Genomic DNA, 17,524 nt, shown 5'->3' on the forward strand with positions numbered 1-17,524 from the left:
GGTAACATAATAAGGTTCCAGGATGAACAATTTGAAAATAGCAACAGTTTCAGACTCCTGGATATTCATTTTTCTATATAGGGCAATTTTAATTTTCTACAATAAAGTTGTATTTCTACATCAATACTAGGTGGCAATGTATTTGAGTAGGGTCAACCAAAAAAAGAAAAAAGTAAAGATAGTTTCCAACATAGTACAAATTCGTGCTCTTTTTAGAATCAAAAACATTTTTCATCATCCTGATTTATAGATTTACAGATTTAGAGACTGAAATTAAAAAGAAGTTTTACAGATGTATTTGAGTCCATTAGAGAAGCTGAACTCAGAAATATGTTTAATGAAATAAAATAAATTAAAGCACTTCATAAACTGTAAAGTGCTGAACAAACCCCTCAAACAATAAAAGCTTCTTCCCCTTAGTTTAGAGATCCTTCTCTTGGAACAAAGTAAAGCAGAGCGTTCTGTGCCTATAATTAGTAAAAACAGTTCCCCCTATGCTAAAAACTTAAATATCAGGGCAAGTATCTGAATTGATTCCTTTCCAGCCCAGGATATTTAGTTGTTTCAGCAGTCATTTGAGAATCCTAATGGAATGTTCTATGAAGCATTCCTAAGGAAGGAAATTCAAAATGCTCACTTAAGTTTAGACGATTAAAGTCAAGAGTTTTTTCTTCGGTTCAAGGATTCAGCTGGACATATAGTTCGCTTTTCAAATGATTAAAATGAGAATGATATTGTAATAATGGTAGCCTTAACTGCAGTTGCCAGTTACATAAACTTATTTTAAAGGATAGAAATACCTCTTGTACATGGGTCTTACTTGACCTGAACAAAGGTGGTCTGTGATATAATATTAATTCCTCTGGGAAGAATCAGTACTTTTAATACATAGTAAAATGTTAAAAATGCACAAGTGGCTCTTTGGGAGAAGTAAGTTAGCATAAACACTTTTATTGCAAATTGCTACTTGTGTCCTTGTGCTTGGAGTATTAAAGAAAATGTTCTCTTACTGGGGAGAAATTAAACTGAGAATAAAGATAAAAGGCTTTAATATAAGCAGTATCCAATATAAACATAGGTTATTTAAGTTGGTTTAAGTTCTCTGAATATTAAGTAAGAGAATAAAGCCAGTACACACACACACACACACACACACACACCCTACACAAAATTTTGCCTGAATATAACTGAAGAAGTAAACATATACAATGGGAAAAAAAAATAGAAAAGATTTCTGTGCATCTTGAATCCTGGTGCTGAGGAATATTAGTTTATTTAGAAGAGGCAGTTGGACAGTTTTGTGAGCAATGAGGGGGAAATTTTCAATTCCTTGGAGGGCTTAAAATATACTCTATGGTTTTTCTTTTTCTTGATTCAGGTAGTTAGTAATAGTATGTTTTATCAGCCATGTTGTTTTTGGTTCTCAAGTTAAAATTAGAAGGATTGAGAGATTGATGATGAGAAATTGCTGATGAGATTGAAAGATGAGAAGGAAAGAGACTTTTCATGAGGCAATGGGGGCAGCACAGAGAAAGCAAGAAGAACAATGGGACCTACAGTAGCTGTAGCTCTGGGCAACACAGATATTCACTGTGTTGAAATTAAGTGCATTATGGACAATGTGTATCAAACAAGAAGAAACAAAGAAAGTGAAAGAAGCTATGCCTAAACATTGATTTCTGAGAGAAATTAAGGAGCATCTGGTCATCAACTCTCATAACCAGCCAGCAGGTGGAGCCCAAGGCCCAGAAGAACTGGTAATTGTGCAGAGAAGAGCATTTAGGGTGAAAAAGCCCTGAGGAAAAAGGTGAAAGTCAGTAATTTGAGTGGAATGTTTATTACCCTAGAAGAGGCTGAGTTTTCTCCCTCATAGACGAGTATGAGGTTGATGGACCTGCCTTTATTATTATTATAATTAGTTTTCATCTGTCTAATTTGTTACCTTTGGTTGTATTTTAAAACATTAAGATCATGAAAATGGAAATTGTATTAGTCCTATCATGAAAGAATAAAAATTGTAAAAGATACATAATACTTTCCATTGCCATTAAGATTTCAAGGACTTGAAGCAGATAAAAAATATGATTACATTGTTTCCTTTCATATTTGAAATGGTTTTTGGCATTGACAACCCATGTCTGAGAAAAATGGGCAATCACCATGCATTCTTTTTGCAAAAAATTTCATGTACATCTAGTTGTAATTAAAAACAAACTGAAAACAGGCTGTTCAAAAGTATAACTAATGTATTTTAAACCACATTTTAAAACATTTTGGGATGTGCTAAAATAGCATTTGATTTTAGGAAAAGGATTTTGCACTTTATCAATAGAAAATAATTATCTGCTTTTTCATATTTAAAAGTAGTATAGAAAGTTAATGCCAACTCTTTTTTAGGTTATTGTGCAACGTTACCATTTTTGACATTAAGCACCATGCTTATTCCAAGAATAGTTTTCTTTAGAAATCATCTGTTCAAATATGTGTTAGTATTACCATATAAATGATGAGTAGTTACATTTAGTATTATTAAATGGAAATCTTACTATTGCACACACTTAGCACATCTCTTGCAATCTGATCTAGTTTAAATGTATTTTTTAACATAATTATATAAAGACAAATTTAATCTTAATATGTCAGAAAGTATTATCATTTTGCAAGCAGTTCTCCAAGGTTAATAATGTCTGGGAATGTAAAATGCTTTTGACTGTAAGATTAGTCTTCTTATTTGAAAAAGGCTTTAAATTTCATTTCAAAGGAGATTTCACGCCCCATGAAATTTAAACTATGACATTTAGAAAACATTCACTTTATTATAATGCACTGAAAAATTATAGTGCCAATGCTTCTTGTTCCTATCTATCAAAACTGTTGTTAGAAATGTAAAGGAACTATTTTCTTAGGTAAAAATTATGTGATATGCTGGAAAAAAAAAAAAAGAATGCCTCCTATTGTCCTTCCTGAAGTCAGGTAATTACTATTTCAATTATGTTACAGAATGCTTTGAAATTAGGTCCTACAGGTGTTTTCAGTAGAGTTTATGTTTAGATAACCTTTTGGTCACTGAGTTTGCCATTTATCCAAAAGTTTATGAAGTTCTCCATATGCTTTAAAAATAAGTTTTGAGGAAATCTTTATATGTACTCTTGATATTACTTCTGTCACAAACTAATACTGAGGTCTAAGGCACAAAAATGTGCCACTTTTAAATACTAATGTGAATATTTCATTTGTTATCACATAGTAATTTTAGATGTCCTTGCTAGAACTCAACTTTGATTTGAGTGTCTTCTTTTTAATGTTTTTTCTTTTCAAAACAAAATAACTTTGAACAGTCTAAAAAAAAAATATCTAAGACATTCACATTAGATTCCTACAAAATTCAGTATCATAATACTTTTATTCTTTTCATTATTTGATAATATATCCTGAATTTTAGATCACATTCACTGTGATGTAGTTACACTTTAATGTCCATTTTGATTTTTAAGAAATTTGAAAGTGACCTAATTGCTCAATATTTCTAAGTTCCTAAGTGATACAAGCCACACTTTGAGTAGTAATGGCAGAGAGCAGACACTCAATAAACATTAATTGAATGAGTACACGGATAATGTTAATACAGGGCAGAAATGATGTGAGTTAGACTTATTTTCATGTCAAATAATGATGACGAAATCTTACTAAACAAAGAAGTTGTGTGCCTACATTCCACATCTGTAAAAAAATCTCATTGTCTTAAATTTTAAGGACAGCTCATTTAAAAAACAAAAAGGAACAAATAAAACAAAACATCAAGTATACACTTTGTTTCCTGTCCAAGTTGAGGGCCAAATGAGAAATAACTCATTAGGAGGATAAGAAATTAAAATGTCACCCTTATTACTGTTGAAGCCAATTGGTTCATGGACAGAAGTGTTTGCTGATCTTTGACCCTCTAGACTGAACTATCCATAGGTTTTCAGGAAGAGTTAGACAGCAATAACACCCCACACCCAGCACCTGTGAGCTTACAAAAAATGTTACCTTGGTATTGAACAGGTCAGGGGTGAAAATAAGTCCCTGAGAAGTAATCACAATTAGATGGTTCTTAGGCAGTTTTGCAGCCCGAATTCACATCAAATATCTTGGAGTGGAGCCATGAAAGTATACTGAAAAAGACCCAGACTTGTAGTTTCCCTAGGCTTCCGGCAAAAATAAATAGAAACCTTATCTGAAAAATGTCACTTTTGTTCTAGGTATCAAAGATTCCCCACAAATAATCTTTTGAAGCACATTAAGCAGCACTAGTCAAAAATAAACATATATACATAGAAAAAAGGCACAAAGAGAGAATTGGCAGAAAAAAAATGAAAGCTGAAATAGACTTCAAAACATTTAATAAATTGTAAATATCAGGCCAGGTTAGAAAACAGCTATTCTTTTTATGTTCAGAGAAGGAAACGACAAGTTTGTATATATCTGAAGGGAACAAAAGTATAAAAAATAACCAAGCAGATTTGAAAAATCATGAAATATAACTTCGAGAAATAAAAATGACAATAACAAATACTGAAAAGTCAATGAATGGGTTTAACAAATGATTACATACAGCTGAAGAGAAATTAGGTAGAAGAAAGATCAGAAGAAATTACCCAGAACACACTTTTCAGAGAGACAGGTTAAGTGGTATGGGAGGTTTCATTGGATCATGATTAGAAGAAAGAATGAATGGCATGGAGGGTTGTTGTCTTTCCAGGACTGGTGAAAGACACCAACCCATAGATTCAAGTAGTTCAGTGAATCTTAACCAGTATAAGTACAAAGACCGTTACGTTTAGGCACGTTATAATGAAATTGAAGAACATCAAAAAACAAGGAAAAATCTTAGAATTCACCAGAACAAAAAAAAGAAAAAAAAAAGGAATGTTCCCTTCAAAAGATTTTTAATTAGACCGATGTGGCTCTCTTGTCATCAGCAATAATGGTAGCCAGAGAGAGGGGGCTGACAGTTTTAGTATACTGAAGGAAAGAAAACTCTCCTAATCCAGTAGTACCCAACACCGGCAAGAAAAAAATGTTTTCAGATAAAGAAAAACAGAGGATTTCCCATCAGTAGATTTTTTACTAAAGGAAGCAGAACAATAGTATGAGTTCTAGAAAGACATGAAGCACAATAAAGGTAGATTGATGAATATGTTTCATCCTTCCATGTTTTCCCTCCAATAGTTTGGAAGCTATGTACTTTATTCCTTTTACCAGTTTACATATAAATTTTCCCATGCATCTTGAATTTTTCTAATATTAATAAAATTTGCCACTTCCTGAATAATACAAGGACTTGACTTCACATTATCTCATCCCCAGTCTATGCATTATTGTTGTCATGTGTTTTAATGCTTATCATTTTAATCCACTATGACATTATTATTGATCATCCTTCCAGAAAAAGAACAGATTGAAAAAGAAACATTTAAGAAACAGGCTAATTACAAAGCCCAAAATAAGATGATAGGCTTAAATATAGATATATCAGTAATTACATTAAATGTAAATTGTCTAATTGACCCAATTTAGACAAAAATATTGTTAAATAAAATCACTGAGCATGTCACATTTAGGACACTGAAGACTTTTTCTTAAATATGCAGTTTATAAGAACAGAGCACAGTGGGATTAGAATTGTCTGGAAGTTTTGCCCTGGGCAGTATGAACTGGGCCAAATGGAATGAGTTTTATAATTTTGAGCAGGTTACCAAATGAAATGTCATGTCTTTAATTTGGTCAATTTGCTAGGAAATTTTTTTAATGTGCCTTATTTGTTTTGACTTACGACTGATTTGAGGAAGGCAAAAGTTAATGCTGGGCTGATAGAAGGACAGAAAGTAGACCTCATCCATGCTCTTAGCTCCCTAAATGAGCCTGGTAGGGGCAGTCTGTCTTTCTCTGTCAAATCAGGAAAACTATCAAGGACTAGCTCTGATCCTGCATATACATTTTTGTCATTTCAAAAACTGCAGCACCTAGCAGAATACCCTGTATATAGTAGATGCTCAGTAAACTTTTATTGAATGAATAAATTTTCTGAGACCAAAAAAAAATCATCTGAATGAAAAACATTATGAAAGACACATCTAAGCTATAAGGCTATATAAAAAGTTAAATGCAAAAGATGAAGAAGGTAACCATGCAAATAAAATCTAAAACAAAGCTGGTATGTCTATTTGATATCGGACAAAATAGAATTTAAGGTCCATAGCATTACTAGAGATAAGAATAGTCATTTAATAATACTAACAGTTTCAATTTCCCAGGAACATAAAATATTCTACATGTATGTATGTATCTAAAAACATGGTCCCAAAATATACAAAGAAAATACAGAAATAAGGGGACATTGACAAATTCACAATCATAGTAGTAGAATTTAACAAATATCTCTCAGTAATTGATAGGAAGCAAACAAAATCAGTAAAGAATATGGAAGGTTTATAGGATGTGATTAACAAATATGACCTAATGGATACAAATAGAATACCATATCATATAACTCTAGAATATACCTTCTTTTCAGGCACACATAGGACATTTACAAAAGTTGACCATTTGGAACTTGACCATAATGAACATTTTCAAACATTTCAAAAGATTGCTATCGTAACTATGTAGTTAACCTAGAATTCAATTAGCAATCAATAACGAAATTAAGTAGAATATTTCCATATCTTGGAAATTAAGAAATTAGCTAAAAGAATCCATGTGTTAAGGAATACATCCTCACAGGTATAGAAAGTGATGGAAAATGAAGAAAATTATAAGAAAAATACTGCTATGTCTTAAATTATTAGAAAACAGCCTAAACATTTCTTATTTAGAACCGATGTTGAAAATTAATGAGCTAAACATATATCTCCTGTTTTAAGAAGAAATCCAGAACAAATGCAAATAAAAAGGACGTAACAATAATGTAGATGAAAGAAGAAATTAATGTCATAGAAATAAACACTAGGAAGTTTGAAAAAAGCCAAAAGGTTGTTATTTGGAAAAGTAATAAAATAAACAAAATTTGATTAATGATACAGTTCAATAAAGTATAAGGCACAAATAACTAATACCAGAATGAAAAAAGAGACCTAATTACAGATGTTACAGAGATTTTAAAAAGGTAATGGGAAGAATTTATGAACAACCTTTGGGCCAACACATTTGAAAATTTAGGTGAAACGGGCAAGGTCTTACAAACGGTAGAGCTTAGCGGATCAAAGAAAGAGGGAGCCGGACCTAGTCGTCAGAAATCTCGCACAGAAATATCCAGGCTCTATGGACTTTAATGTGCTATTATTATAGAAAAAGATAATAATGGCAAAACATAGTAAATATGATAAACTGCAAATTAAGGCTCTTAAAAAGCATTTCCCATGCTTACAGATGGTATCATCAGCTTGCTGTGGAGTTCCAGGGCCTTGGGCTGTAAGGAAGCAGATGCTTGCTATCGTTTTCATGACCATCTCACTCAAGCATGAACGTCTCCATTCTCAGCATCCTAATCCTCAATCATTCTTTGTCACAGCATTAAAGAGCTAAATGTCAGGCCATATGCATACTGGCACGTTTGCCTTTCTTTGAACCTTTATAAGATACAAAGAATGAAAAAAATACTGACGTGTCATACTTGGCGTTCAAGCCTGGCACTGTGCGGACATTTGGATTACAGAAGGAATAAAATCAGCACATTAGAAGGAACATTGTGTCTTCTAATCTTTGAATTTTAAAGCTGCAGGAATGATCACAGTGAATCGATTTTATTTTTAGTGTGTCTGCCTCCAACAAGTTTGATTTTATGAAGAAAAGGCAACCTGAGTTTTTGGAACTTAAAAATAAGTATATTGGGCACCTTTCTATGGGTCTCACTTTAAAAAATACATAGAAGTCACCATATGTAGCCATAAGCTTTCGATTTCTTTTATTTTACCTTGAACTTGAATGTAATTTAAGCATTTTATTGAACTTGAACATATTGAAGCATATTATTACTTGATCCTGTTTCACAATGACATGTAATAATAATAATAGTGATAATTAAAATAATAATTATCATACTAGTGGGTGTTTACTGAGATGCTTAATATAGTCCAGCACTATCCCAAGTATTTTAATAACAGCCAGCATTTATTATTCTGCTTCATACACTTCACATGGACTATAGAAATTTAGTAACTTGCCTGTGGATATATAGCTATTAAATGGCCAACCTAGGATTCAAACCCAAGGAGACCAAGTCTAGGGTTGTGGTTCTCACCTGTGTTGTGCATCAGAACCACCTGTAGGACTTGTTAAAACACAAACTGCTAGTCCCACCCTGAGCAGGTGTGGAGCAGGTCCTAGGAATTTGCATTTCTAACATGTTCCCAGCAGAAGCTGATGCTTCTGGTCTAGGTACCATCCTTGAGACCCCATTGTTATAGGACCTGTGCTCTGAAGCACTATGCTGTATTGCCTCTCTGCAGCATCTCATTTATTCCTGTCAAAAACTCTGATATGACTATATTATCATTATCTCCATTTCTAGATAGGAAAATTGAGAATGTGAAAGTTTAAGTATTAATACTCAATTTCGAGCAGCTAGTAAAGTCAGAATTTGAACCTATCTGCCTCCATTCAATTTCTTTTGGAATGTGTGTGTGTGTGTGTGTGTGTGTGTGTGTGTGTTTGTGTGTGTTTGGTTTAAAAATAGTTTAATGTGGATTTTAAATTTTAATTAAAATCCAACCTTTGCAGAATCCATGATTCTCTGTGGAACTCCACCCAATGGTTTCTTGGAACATGGTTTAAAAACCACTGCAGAGTCCAAAATTTTAACCACTGTTTCTAACATAAGTTAAAAATAACCAAGACCAATCTATGCATTTCTAGCAATCCCTTAAAGAAAAATCAACCAACAACTTTTGTCTTTATTTCTACCAATTCTGGATATTTATTGCAGCTTACAGTATACAGAATTTTCTGGGACTACTGTTTATTTTGAATAATCCTTTATTAAAATAAATGCTTTTGATTCAAAATTGATAAGTGATTAATGATGGTGGAAGGAAATTTTCTCTCCAAATTATAATACAAAATTCTCTAGTTTAATGACAACTCAGAACAGTTTACTAAACTAAAAGAATTCCCAAATTAATTTAGGAATTCACAGTGGAGAAAAGGACATCACAGAATTATGAAGTTTGAGACATCTATGCATCTAAATTCTTGCATATTTCCTTATCACTGAATACTTGGACCCTAGCTCCTATTTTCTGGATATCCCACAGGGACTAATCCACAAGGGTCAAAGGGCTTCCACATTGATCATTGCTGTTGCTTATTCTTCAGTTTTTTAAAGTACTGCATTAGTTTTAGATCAAAGCCTTCTTTCGGGTGGTCTTCCTGCTTAAGAGGCAGAGATGGTGTGGTGGGGGAATTTTAAAATCCAAGGGACATCCCATTTGGACAAATGTAGCTATCATAGAGACTTCAGGAGGATATGGAAAAGCTGTATCTTAGAGTTCACGGTTGCAATGTTTATCTTGGTATTTGAAGACATCAGGAAATAACTTTGACATTAATAATACATATTTTACTTAAATGTACTAATTCTTATTCTCAGGAACTTCCTTTGTAAGTCTAGCCAAAAGGTCGCTATCTTACCTTTGCTGTTTAGGCATAGAATGCCTTAGGCATTAAGCCCTGGGTTAGCTTTGGGCTAGAACAGTGTGCTTGCCTGGCTTCTTCCATTTCCTTTTCCCTTTGAAGCATCTTTTAAAATGAGCTTATTTCAGGGAGAAGCAAACATTACACTGTACTATTAATATTTGAGTGGGGTTTAAAATATTTATTAGAATATTTTTATTTCTTATGTGTAATTTTAAAAGGTCTTTGGTTTTCTTCAATGATCCAATAGACCTATAGGCTTAATTTAAAATCATGTAATTAAAAAATTTTAAAATGGGGGACTATTATAATTCACCTGAACAGTTCTTAATTCTAGGTAAATCCACTTTATTTGTTGAGGATGGTAAGTGGATTGGGGACTCTTCAGTGACGTATTTATTAGAGCTCCATGGAAAAACATGGCTCTTTACCTTTCCCTGTATCAACTACCAAGAAGACTGCTTTACATGCAACATAAGTGTTTCATCATCATTACATTCACTGGTACCATCATTAATATGGTCCTGAGTTTGATCCTCACAACAGAAAGCAAATACTTCATCTTGCTCTGAATTCTCTAAAAAAGGATGACAAGTCAGTGCAGGAATACATACTCCTTGACTTTGAGAATTCTTAGTCTAACTTTCCTTGATCTTTTCCCCATAAATGATTTCCTGAACTATTAGAAAACTCTTCCAATATTCCTATCACCATAAATGCTTCGAGTGGTGATAACCACGAGTGGATAAAATTTCCTGTGGCTACCTTGTTTTCAGTGACCAAAGTCACTTGGGATTTTTTTCCCCCCAATTCTGAGCTCATGTATCATTTTAAAGACCTTTAACTGAATGTCTAATTTAATAATAAATATGGCTCATTTTCTATAATGTAAAAATAATTTCCTTTTATCACATTATTGAAATATCTGTATTTTCTAAACGATTTGAGTTATTTCTAATGCCATATTCTCTTTCAGTTGTGAGTTGGTCAAGCTCTAGGCATTTACTCTTTTCAATCTTTCTTCATAAATCAATCCTTCTGGTTCTATCGGCCTTTTCATTACTCATTCTTGATTTCTCATATAAAATGCTAACTATAAAAACTATATAATCTCAACGCATTTCTGAAATGTAATATGTATGACAAGATTAAGTATATTTCTGTGCATCTTATGAAAAAAAAAGGGACCTCTCATGGGAATCTTCTACTTGTCTTCCTGCATCAACTGGATACGAGTAAATGTGGAATAATGTGCTTGGGTTGCTAAGCTCACTTGAACCTCTGGGAATTGTGTGGCTATTTGGTTAATATCTGTCCTCTCACAAAACTGTAAACACTTGAAAGCAGGAACTATACTTTTCAGTTTGAATAGTAATATATATATATATAGAGAGAGAGAGAGAGAAATAAGAACGAATGATTGAATTTTGAGTTGAAAACTCTAGTTTACAGTGTAATGGCTTAAAGTAAAAACATCAGACTTTCTAAAATTAGGTTTCTAGAATTACTTTAACAACCAGTTAACAGAGTGCTTGAATTGAAATAATTGAATCACCTGCCCCGTCCTGGTATTACAATCTGTTGGAAAAAATGTCAGTCTCTAAGCTAAAAAAGATTTAGAACGTGTTAATATTTTAAACATTCTATCAGATTACATTAGTTAGCTCAGGCTGCCATAACAGAATACCAAGACTGGGTAGCTTAAACAAAAGAAATTTATTTTTTCACAGTTCTGAAGGCTACAAGTCCGAAATCAAGGTGGCAGCAAATTTGGTTTTTGGCGAGAACTTTTCTTGCCTTGCAGATAGTAGCCTTCTTGCTGTGTTCTCACATGGCCTTTCCTCTGTGTGTATGTGTAGAGAGGGAGAGAGATCTTTCATGTCTCTTCCTCTTCTCATAAGGACACTAGCTTTACGAAATTAGGATCCCATCCTATGACCTCATTTAACTTTAATTACTTCCCTAAAGGCCTTATCTCCAATTACAGTCACATTGGAAGTTCAGGCTTCAACATATGAATTTTAGGAGAATACTATTCAGTCCATAACACAGATTTATTTTCCACATCAAGTAATACTCACTGTTTTCACAGTGCTGCATTCATCGATACTGAAGCATGCATGCTTGGGATAGGAATGGGAGAAGGGTGCAGTGGTAATACAGCAAAAAACCATTGAAGGCATTGCTTAGTTTTGCTTAGTTTAGACTTTCAAAATCACCATGTTGTGAGGTGTTTCCTGACACCAGCAATCAGTTCGCTGATTCTCCAGACACCTACTGGCATCCAACAATTTAATTCAATTCTGATACTAACTACCTGGAGTTAGCACAGACCCCACAGGCTAAGGATACAATCCCACAAGACTTCCTGCACGTCAGGTGCCAGTCACGAGTCCTGGGCCACCTTCTGACGGCTAGCTATAAATCAGGGGTCTCTACCAACCACTCCTCAGTTTCAACAATTTGGTAGAATAGCTCACAGAACTCAGGAACATACTTTACTTATACTTATTGGTTTGTTATAAAGGATACAATACAGGAACAACCAAATTGAAGAGGTGCATAGCTCAAGGTATAGGGGAGGAGATGTGTGGAGCTTCTATACCTTCTCTGGGTGAACCATCCTCCCTCTTAGCACCTTGATGTGTTTATGAACAAGGAAGTTCTTTGAAGAATCTCATTGTTCAGAGGTATTACAGAGTTCAATCTCCAGCCCCCTTTACTCCCTAGAAGTCAGGGGTGGGGCTGAAAGTTCCAACTTGCTAATCACTTGGTCTTTCTTGTGACCTCCAAACTGAGGCTAAATAGGGGGCTCACCCTAAGTCACCTCACTATCATAAACTCATATGTGATCCAAAGGCACTAGTTATGAATAACAGAAGACACTCTTTTTGCTCAGGAAATTTCTAGTGTTTTTGGAGCTCTGTACCAGGAACTCAGGACAAAGACCAAATATATTGTTAAATTATACCACACCATGTTTAAAGAGTAAAGCAGAAAGAATGAGTCCTGAAAGTCAGAGTTTCATTTGCAAGGATCAGATTGGAGAGAAAAAGGCTCTTGATTTCCCAAGTCTATTCTATAAATATCAAGATTCAGAGTCTAGAGGAATCAAGAGTTTTAGGATATTTGCAGGAATCAATGGGAAGTTTTTCATTGAAAAACTGCAGTTTTTCAGACTGAACAAGGTAATGGTTTGACCAAGGAAACCTCAAAGGAAAAGAAGTAGAAAAGAGAGTAAGAATTAAAAATAGGTGAGTGTTTCTGAGAGGGCCCTGGCCTTGGACCCTCCTAAAACTGAATCTCTGGGGAGCTGGACACTATCAGTTTTCCCAATAGATTTGGAGATCCATGAGCAGACAAGAATTGTATTCCAACTTCTATACAGACCACTGGGAGTGATTATTCTTATAGAATTTCCTAAACTATGGTAGAAATTTGAAATTGAAAATTTTTTCTGCTCAACTCTGCATGATATGACATTTCAGGCTTACAATTAAAATTAATTATGTCCTTTATCAATTTTTAAATAAATGAGTGTATTTCTATATTAAATATATTGGGGCCTGGAATATGGTGTGTCTTCTGAATTTGGGCAGTTTTCCCTGCCTTCAGAAATGCTGTATTTTGGGCCCCTTCTTGGAATACTAAGCTGTTAATTTCCTGGTAACAGTTACTAGAGATGAAAACAAAGGTAATGAACTGAGAAAAGATAAGCTGTCTTTCCAGAATGGTTTTGGAAACCTCCAAACTTTTGCCATGATAGAATTGTCACAGTGAATCTCTAACTCTAAACAAATTAAATGTCAGATGATGTCTTATTGTAATCAGTGGAACTTCAGAGGTGGTAAGGTGATCCAGTCACTGTTATGAGTTGTGGTCAAACACATCACTTTTGGGAACCATTATATGACAAAATGGAAACCACCAGAAAATGTCTTCAGCATAACGTTTTTAAGATATTGACTAGTGAAAGGAAAATCCATGACTCCTAGAGTAAAAAGTTATTTTTTTCTGATATCTGGAATCAACTCCTCTTATCAGATGCATAGTCTTTCTGTATGTGTATTATCCATACCGTAGTTTTATAGTTTTAAGATTCCTGAAGTTTTGAAAGACCAAAGAAGTTAAGTACCAATTGCTCTAAATAGATTCTGCAGAACATTTGTAGAGTCCCTCAGGAGAATACAAATTGGAAAATGCTTGAGAAACTTTGATCGGAAACAAGTTGTGATAACTTAAGAAAATTTGTGCTCTCCTGGTTTTAAAAAAAGAATCTTCCCTTTCAAAACCTGAAAGAGATTTTGTACTTTGATCCTTTTATCGAGTGCTGTCCATATTATTTTAGATGATAATATCAACTGGTAATTCCTGCTTCACTCTTTAACTTAGAATAGTTGAATATCATATTTTAAAAGGTATCTGTAGAGATAGGAAATGACAATCTTTATTGAAACTTTCAAAATGAGCAAAATAACCACATGAGCTTTGGATTTGTATAGTAGAATTACTTTTTGGTAAAAGCACTCATAATGAGATCATTATGGTAACTTAAACTGTTATGAGGTCTGAGATGGAATTTCCATATTCAGAATTCCTTACCATAATAGGCTTATAGTGACATTTCAAGGTACTCTGCACATATCAGGTATTTTCTGCATGGAACTTCTCCCCGCTAGGCTTCTACTAAGTATGGAATAGAGACAACATGTTTTCCTTTATAGGGCAGCATCAAGAGTGACTATTTGTTATAACATTTGTTCTGTCTTGCCAACTCTGTGGAGTGTGCCAAACCAAGCTGATTATACAGCAGTTCAGGTTTTTGGCAGATTTTTCTGCCATTTCAGTAAGACCAAAGGTAATGTTCTCTGTAAATAACACCTTGCCTAATCTGGCTGAAGAGCTCTAAGGCAATGTCATGGCAGTTTAGATGTTGAGGCACGGAGATGAAAGCTTGGTAAGGACATGTTCACTGCAAATAGTAATTGTCATCAGTATATCTAACTGCAGCTACGTTTCAATTTCTTTTCCCTTACAGGTAATTAAATGAGGCCCTAAACTATCCTATAATAAAGAAAACAATGACACATGTCATAGATCTTTATATGTTATCAGGGTTTTACTGTCAAATATGAGTGAATGCTGAAAACACTCAGTAAGATGATGGTAATTACAGATGGGGAATATAAAATTAAATCTACCTGAATTTTCATGTTAGTAATGAGTAGAGGGAAGGGAGTTTGCAGAAACACAGTTTTCAGAAAAGCGGCTAAATAATTTAGCACAACACTCAACATGTTGACTGTTTTAAGTAAAAGGCCTAAACTCTTAGTGTACACTTTTAAATTTGTTGGATTACCTCTGAGTGACAGAGAGAAGCAAATTATAGAGAAAGATATTTAAAGAGAAGTCATGGTTTGATCATGTCTTCTTGAACCAAAATGGAAGAGGAAGTAACTTCCTTAATAAATCTAAATGATGTGTAATGTTAATGTTACTATCAGTAAAAATATAATACTTATTAAGGGCCAGGTGCCAGTCTAAACATCTTACATATAGTAACTCATTTAATCCTTCCAACAACACTGTGAAGTCATTAGAATTATTATTCCCATTTTACAGGTGAGAAGCTGAGAAAATGAGGGGTTAAGTAAATTGCCGGAGTCACAAAGCTGACAGTGGTTAATCTGGGATTCCAATCCATACAGCCTCCCACTATGGTCCCTTACTTACATAATATACTACACTGCCACTAAAGTAATACTAAACTAACACTTATCTCCCTACAACTTCCCTACAACAGGCACGGCTGACACAACTAATCATCACAAAACTCTGTGAGGTACGTACTATTATTACCCACACTTCTTGAGACTCTGAGACCCAGAGAGACTAAGCAGCTTGTTAACATCACAGATAATACATAATGGAGCTGTGATTCACACTTAGAAAACTTGGTTGTAGAATACCTATTAACTATTCTGTTATTTACCTAATTTTTTAAAAAAGTAGGCAATTAATTTAGCTTTGTCTCAGTCATAATAATCAAAATTTGATGATTTGTTAAGGTCTCTTCTTTTTAAACTTTACATCATTTATAAGGCTTGAACCAATGAGGAAACTTTATGCTATACAAGGAGCAATGTTTATCACCCAGGAATTAATGAATGGATATCTACTTTGCTAGATTTGGATTTTCTGGATTGGTTCATTGGATTGATCAGGTTCACTGGATTCTTAAAATTTTTTCTTCTTTCTATTGTTAAAATGTAGAGATAATCATAATCAGAATCCACTGATGATTAAAATTACTAAATTACTAAGACATACTATAGTAGAGTGGTTATGGGCATCAACCCTGGGGTCAAACTGCCTAGGTCTGAATTTTTCATTGATAGTTTTGTGATCTTGAGCAAGTTACCTAACAACCTTTGCCTCACTTTACTCATCTATAAAATGGGAATAATAGTAGCCCCTGTATCAAAGGGTTGCTGTGAAGACTAAATGGGTATTTCTATGTAAAATGATTAGCACACTGCCTTGTGTATTTAAGTGCTATATATATCTGGTAGTACTAACTCTCCAACTCACCAGGCATAATCCCACCTCAGGGCCTTTGCACATGCTCCACGTTCTACCTGGACCACTGTTTGCCCCAGATAAGTGCATGACTCATTCTTCATTTCCTTTAGGTTTTTACTCAAATGCTGTCTTTGATGTAGGCCTTTGCTGGCCACACTCTCTAAAATTGTAATGCCTTCCCCAACTTCCCCATACTCTTTATTCCCTTTCCTTGCTTTATTTTTTTTCATATCACTTATGTATCTCCTTATATTTATCCTTAGCACTTCTTCTGCTGCTTTATGTTTTATTGATGCTTTATGTTTTATTAATTTATTATAATTTAGAGTCCGATTTAGAGTCTGTCTCTCCTCACTAGAATATTAGCTTCATGGGAAGAGGGATTTCTTTCAGTTTTCCTCTGGGTTCTGCTTCCCTCTGGGTAAGCATGCATGCATGAATGAATATTTCCTCTCAGTGTAAGGGGGTATCACATGTCAGATGTTATGTGATAACTTTGATTTTGAATTAAAAATGATACAGACACTTGAGTTTTTCTTTTTCTTTTTTTTATGGTAATCTTTTATTTATTTATTTATTTGTATAGTTTATTTTTTTGGCTGTGTTGGCTCTTCGTTTCTGTGCGAGGGCTTTCTCCAGTTCCGGCGAGCGGGGGCCACTCTTCATCGCGGTGCGCGGGCCTCTCACTATCGCGGCCTCTCTTGTTGCAGAGCACAGGCTCCAGACGCGCAGGCTCAGTAGTTGTGGCTCACGGGCCTAGTTGCTCCGCGGCATGTGGGATCTTCCCAGACCAGGGCTCGAACCCGTGTCCCCTGCATTAGCAGGCAGATTCTCAACCACTGCGCTACCAGGGAAGCCCTTGAGTTTTTATAGAACTGTAAAATCTCCTACCAGCTTTGGTGTAAATTAGAAAAAAAGATGCTGCTTCCTCCAGGATATAGCCTGAGCTAGGGCATGTGACTTGGCTAGGGAAGCTCAGGTAGATTTCAGGCTGTGTGCTGCCTTTGTACCTGCAAGAAGCACAAATTCCTTTTAATCAGAGGATCAACTGAGACATGAATATGATGAATTGAAATATTTTTTAAAAACCAACTAAAATTGGTTAGTAAATATCTATCTATCATCATCATCATCGTCATCTAGCTAGCTATCATCTATCTAGCTATCGTCTATATCTATGTATCTAAGTATCTATTGATCTATGCACATCAGGTTCTAATTTCTTCTTTATCTTTTCTGATGAGGTTGATATTATTTACTTGACAGCAAT

General features: G+C 34.4%; 1 protein-coding gene across 15 annotated transcripts in view; it reads left to right on the forward strand.

Moving 5' to 3' along the window:
* Positions 1–17,524, forward strand: part of LOC309647393 (uncharacterized protein) — a 198,518-nt gene that overhangs the window by 88,956 nt on the left and 92,038 nt on the right. For 2 of the 15 annotated variants that reach the window (XR_014256007.1, XR_014256008.1), the window contains exon 1: positions 6,402–15,514. The exons of the other annotated variants lie outside the window; for them this stretch is intronic. The gene's annotated coding sequence lies outside the window, so the exon portion shown is untranslated. Of the gene's footprint in view, positions 1–6,401; positions 15,515–17,524 lie in introns of those variants that run through there. 15 annotated transcript variants of the gene reach the window in all.

This window comes from Balaenoptera physalus, assembly GCF_965194825.1.
Source record: "Balaenoptera physalus genome assembly, chromosome: 18".
Lineage (NCBI taxonomy): Eukaryota > Metazoa > Chordata > Mammalia > Artiodactyla > Balaenopteridae > Balaenoptera > Balaenoptera physalus.